The sequence below is a fragment of the Bison bison genome, unplaced genomic scaffold, assembly GCF_000754665.1.
Source record: "Bison bison bison isolate TAMUID 2011002044 unplaced genomic scaffold, Bison_UMD1.0 scf7180017864267, whole genome shotgun sequence".
In the NCBI taxonomy this organism is placed as follows: domain Eukaryota; kingdom Metazoa; phylum Chordata; class Mammalia; order Artiodactyla; family Bovidae; genus Bison; species Bison bison.
The window spans coordinates 2,665,881-2,671,830 of NW_011494839.1; the positions used below are offsets into that span (position 1 = coordinate 2,665,881).

Genomic DNA, 5,950 nt, shown 5'->3' on the forward strand with positions numbered 1-5,950 from the left:
GGTGGGCTCTGGGAACCTCTTCGTACCCTCCCCAGGCTCGCCCCGCTCTGTGCTCAGCGGCTTAAGGGTCCGGAATGACTTAAGTCGTCTTCCTTTTCTCGACTTCTCAGTCTGGAAGTTGGGCCTCTTTCTTTCTTACTTGTGGTCCTGGGCACACCTGGCCACCCCGCACCCCTACACACCTGTGCTGGGTTTGCGCCTCCCGCGCGCCCCGCGGTGCTGGGATAGTCCTGCAGTTCTCCGAACAATAGGCCGATTCTCGGTTGCTCGTCTCCCTACTTACTCGATTCAGTGGATGGACCCTAAGTGAGGTCGGAGAAACAAGTATTCACAGTGCCTCCTCAAAGCTTCGGTTTCCGGAAGGTTGATAGCCAGGAATCAGTTTTATTTTTAATTTGATAAGATTTTTAAGAGAAAAACTACTGATGGAGCACTCACAGGAAGACTTTGTTTTGAATGGTCCAGTACCAGTTGCTCCTGAGAATTTCGGTTTTTTGGTTTTTTTCCCCGTAGTGATGCTGTTGGCCCAGCCTCTTATTTCTGGCTGATTTTGATTGCCAGATTTAAAATAGGGAGGACAAAAGAATTTTGTTTACATTTGAACTGATTGCCCTCCATTTCTGCTGCCAGAACGTTACATGTTCATGATCACATTTTAAGTCACATATGTTTGTTTTTCCTGTTGATTAATATTAGCTTCTTTTATGGGAACATATCTCCCCCCCCCCACACACAAGTATATTGTAAGTAACTTGAACCCGGTCTGTATTTCTTTTTTTTTACTGGCACCCGATAGAGATTTCTTAGAGTAGATGTGTCCAGTAAATATTTGTCATTTGCTTCTTTGCCTAAATAGTTTGGCGAGAGAGAGCAGAAGCCTATATTTGGGTTTATCTGAATTGTTTTTATTTAAAATCAGACTTCTTTCACAGGACAAAGTGGTATGCTAATGAGGTCAGAGTCAACTTGTAAAGATTACTGTAAGTGACACTTAAAAATAATGTTATGTAGTTATTTTGAAAGTTAGGTCCATGATCTGCCCTTACAGTACTGCTTAAAGCATTTTCAGGTTCCAGATTTTAAAAAATTGATACTAATGGATTAAAAAGGTTTTTAATGGTAGTAACTCTTTTTCCTTTCTCATATCAGTAGCGCATGACTAATACTCATTTCCGGTTCAGTCTAAATGTTATAATGAAGACAATCAGTTATCACTTGTAAAATTATAAAAGGTGAATAAGGTTAGTTGTGCTCCCCAAGGAGAAAATGAATGATATCGGAGATTCCAAGGGAATTAATACAAGTAAGGCTGATGCCAGGGGTTTTACCTGATGCCTTAATTAATCCTCAGAGACCAATTTTAAGCCCCATTCCTTCTTAATTCATTTCCTACCTTTAGATATAAATGGGTAATGGAATTTTAAAATTGATTGTGGCAGATAAAGCAAATATTGGATAGTCACACTGTAATGCCATGCCATACTTAGTCGCTTAGTCGTCTCTGACTCTTTGGCATCCTTTAGCCAGGCTCCTCTGTTCGTAGGATTCTCCAGGCAACAATACTGGAGTGGGTTGCCATTTTCCTTCTCCAGGGGATCTTCCCAACCCAGGATCCAACCTTCGTCTCTTGCATTGCACGCAGATTGTTTTACCTTCTGAATCATTTGGGAAGATGACTATACTTACTCTTAAAACTTAAAAAAAAAAAATTGTTTGTACCCCAAAGTGACGTGTACAGAAACTTCTGGTTCTCCTGAATTTTCAACTTAGTGATGGCCAACATTAAAATGACATTAAACTTACCATGGTGCTGAGTGGGTATGTTTATCATTTTCAAATTTTTTAATAATCATTTAATACTAAAACATACATCATAGTGATTTGTTTTGGGCCAATGGGAATTTGTAATAGACTGAAAAAGAGACAAATCTTGGAACCTTAATCAGAGCTTCTAAAGTAAATATTTGGTTAAATCAAAAGCTTCGTTTACCCTTGAATCTTGAGTTTCTAAGTCTAGAGCTACAGGAATTATAAAAAGTTTAGGTGGTTTTGTAGTTTCATTGAAAAGACTTGAGGAAACCTGTTCTTGTTTTTTTCCTCCTTAGGTACTAAGTAGAAGTCATTTTAGAGTACTTCTATTTTTTTTTTTTTTAGAGTACTTCTATTTTAAAATATGTTCACAACTAGCAATCTTTTCATTTTTCAATTTTTACTTTCATATTGGAGCCCAGTTCATAGTAGGGACTTAGTAAATACTGGCTGAATGAGTGAATAGCTAATGAAGTTGTCACTGACTGAGCCTCAGTTGAAAATAGGAAATCAACATAAAGACTTTCATCCAGGTCTAGCAGTAACTCATTTATCCAAAACTTGCTTTGGAGTTTGTAACTGTAGACTTTTTAACAGATTCAGGAAATCAGAAGACTCTGAGCAGCCAAAGGAGATTTGGAGATCCTCTGAGTTCTGACAAACTCCTTTTCCAAGTAACGGCACATTTGCAGGGGGCTTGGAGGCTTCTGGAGTCAGGTGTACACTGAGAGCGGCAAAGGTTGACAACTGATGCACCATAAGCTCAAGACTGCAAGAAACACTCTTCAAAACCAGCATCTTTTAAAAAGTTTGGCATCTTAAGTGTCTACAGCACAATCATGTTTTTGACATTAGTCAAAATAGTATTTAATAGAATCTGTTTTTAAAAGTTTAAAGATTGATACTGTTTAAAACAAACAAAACCTCCAGTTTGTGTTGGTGCTTAAATGGGAAAGCATGAGTTATCTGGAAAGTTCATTTATGTGGAGCACCAGTTCTCCCAAGGATGCCAAGTAAATGAGGCATTAACTTTTTGTTTTAAAACAGGTCATGTACCACTTTCTTGAATGGTTGATAATGAGATTTTTGAATTATTTGAAAAATAAGGATAATAGATTTTTGTGTGTGTGTGGCCATTTTGGGGATTTTTGTTAGCTGAATTTAAACATTTCTCTCGCAGAATACCTTTGTTATTTGGAAAACAAAAATGTGAGACCAGAAATTATCTTGTTCACCACTGTGGCCACAGTGCTTTTCATAGGTAGGTGCTTATTAAGTGTGGAAGTTGAGTTAGTATATTGGTAGCATGCCAAAACAGCACTGCTGCTGCTGCTAAGTCGATTCAGTCGTGTCCGACTCTGCGACCCCATGGACTGCAGCCTACCAGGCTCCTCTGTCCATGGGATTCTCCAGGCAAGAATACTGGAGTGGGGTGCCATTCACGTGGGATTATTTCAATCAGATTTTGTATGCACTGGAAGGAAACGAATCTAATTTGGGTGAGAAATCTGAGGTGTTCAGTTTTTTAAAAATGATCGTAAGTCTATGGTATGTATTATTATTGAACAAAATTTGGGGATCTAATGTGCAAACATGTTTTTAGTACTGTAATAAGCTAAATTTGATTTCTGATTTAGCATCTGTATCTTTTTTATAGACTTAATTTTTTTAGAGCAGTTCTATGTTCATGGCACAATTGAGTAGAACATGGAGAGATGTACCCCTCCCCTGTTATCAACATCTCCTACCTGTGAGATATTTTATCATTTGTTACAGTTGTAACATTTGTTACAACTGCTGAACCTACCTCTGCACATCATTATCACCCAGAGGTGCATCCTTTGCCATAGGGTTCATTATTGGTATCTTTTTTTTTTTTTAATACAGAAACTATTCCACAAATATTTACTGAACACCTTCTGTGAATGTGTTAGGTACTGAGAAAATGCAAAGAATTAGTTAAAAAAAAAAATCATTTGTGAGCCTGCCAGCCTAACCAGGTTTTTCTTTTTGAAGCCTTGCCGTCCTTATTCGTAAACATTTTTAACTTGTAGTCATAGTGTACATCTGTCATCCTTAGCAGTGTTCTTAGTATAGGAAAGATTATCAGAGTCCTGTGTGTGCTGGAACAGTTCAGAGCCCCTTGGAAAACAGTTGATTCCTCCTTGAAGAAGCTTACAGAATTTTGGTGAGGAACATGGTATGGTTATATGTGATATACTTGTCTAGTGGCATTATCAAGGTGTCATGAGACTACAAGAAGGTAAGCTTCACTTGGTAGTTCTTTAGGCTAAGGTTAAGAAGATATTTCTGGGTAAATGGGTGCATGTAAGGGAGGAGGAGAGACATGACACAGCTAAGTAGATGAATAGACTATCAGAAGAAGTTTTTCTGATGATGGCAATGTTTCCTGTATTATCTAATAGTCAACAGTCATATATCAGGGCCTCCCAGCTGGTGCTAATGGTAAAGAATCCACCTGCCAATGCAGGAGTTGTGGGTTTGATCCCTATGTCAGGAATATCCCCTGGAGAAGGAAATGGCAACCCACTCCAGTATTCTTGCCTGGAAAATGCCATGGACAGAGGAGCCTGGTGGACTACAGTCCATGGGATCACAAAGAGTTGGACATGACTGAGCAGCTGAGCACACACACACAGCCATGTATATAGCTGGATGAGCACTTGAAGTGTGGCTAGTTTTGACTGTGGGTTTGAATTTTCAGTTGAGTTCTGTTTAAATAGCTGCATGTGGCTATTGGCTCAGGTATTGGCAGATGTGGTGCGTAGTTGTAGTTGATGGTGGTTAGTGGTGATGCGATGTTGATCTGTCAGTAGCTCATTCTCTGGATGCTAAATGTAAGAGTTCCTTTCCGGCTGTTGCTGTTATCTGCAAAACTTCATTTAATACCTTCATGCAAGTTTGATCAGGTCTTTAGAGTGAAATCACTTGATTGGGTCAGGAGGTAGGAAAGCTTTTTGACTTTCTCGAATCTTCACTTTTATGGTTCAAAGATGAATGAGCATATCTCTTTCCAATTGTATAGTATGCAGTCGTGATACTATATGTTAGATAAACATTTAAAATATTTTATAAACACTTAAGTAAATGCTTTATTGCTTCTGTAGATGTGCTGTGGTACACTGTTTTCACTTGCAGTAAACAAGAGTACACTTTCTGATATGTTTTTGTACATTTGCATTTCCTCTTTTGTGACATTTCCTCTGCTTCAGTTCAGTTCAGTCACTCAGTAGTGTCCAACTCTTTGTGACCCCGTAGACTGCAGCACACCAGGCTTCCCTGTCCATCACCAACTCCTGGAGCTTGCTCAAACTCATGTTCATCGAGTCAGTGATGCCATCCAACCATCTCATCCTCTGTCGTCCGCTTCTCCTCCCACCTTCAATCTTTCCCAGCATCAGGGTCTTTTCAAATAAGTCAGCTCTTCACATCAGGTGGCCAAAGTATAGGAGTTTCAGCTTCAGCATCAGTCCTTCCAATGAACACCCAGGATTGATCTCCTTTAGGATGGACTGGTTGGATCTTCTTGCAGTCCAAGGGACTCTCAAGAGTCTTCTCCAACACCACAGTTCAAAAGCATCAATTCTTCGGTGCTCAGCTTTCTTCACAGTCCAACTCTCACATTCATACATGACTACTGGGAAAACCGTAGCTTTAATTAGATGGACCTTTGTTGGCAAAGTAATGTCTCTGCTTTTGAATATGCTGTCTAGGTTGGTCATAGCTTTTCTTCCAAGGAGGAAGCATCTTTTAATTTCATGGCTGCAGTCACCATCTGCAGTGATTTTGGAGCCCCCAAATATAAAGTCCCTCCTTTGCATATCCTGTGCTTATTTATGGCTGCTGTTATCTACCTAATAGATGGTAAAGGTGCACTGTTTCAAATGATAGCATAGCTGCAAGGCTCTTCACTAGCCTGTGTTCAGAAGCCAGTGGGGAGGATGATGGAGGGGGCGGGGAGGGTCGTGTAGCCAGTGGTGAACCAGGGAGTGATTCTGTTTCTGAGACTTTCTTCCTGCCCACTAGGCACTCCTTTGGTAGGAACCTTGGTTTCATTGTTCTGTTTGCAGAAAGGGTTCATAATTTGATTTAAATTCAGTGCTCCCATGTTTGGGCTTTT

General features: G+C 39.7%; 1 protein-coding gene across 2 annotated transcripts in view; it reads left to right on the forward strand.

The window, feature by feature from the left end:
- The window catches only part of PDE7A (phosphodiesterase 7A), a 108,906-nt gene that overhangs the window by 466 nt on the left and 102,490 nt on the right, over window positions 1–5,950 (forward strand). The gene's annotated exons all lie outside the window — the stretch shown is intronic.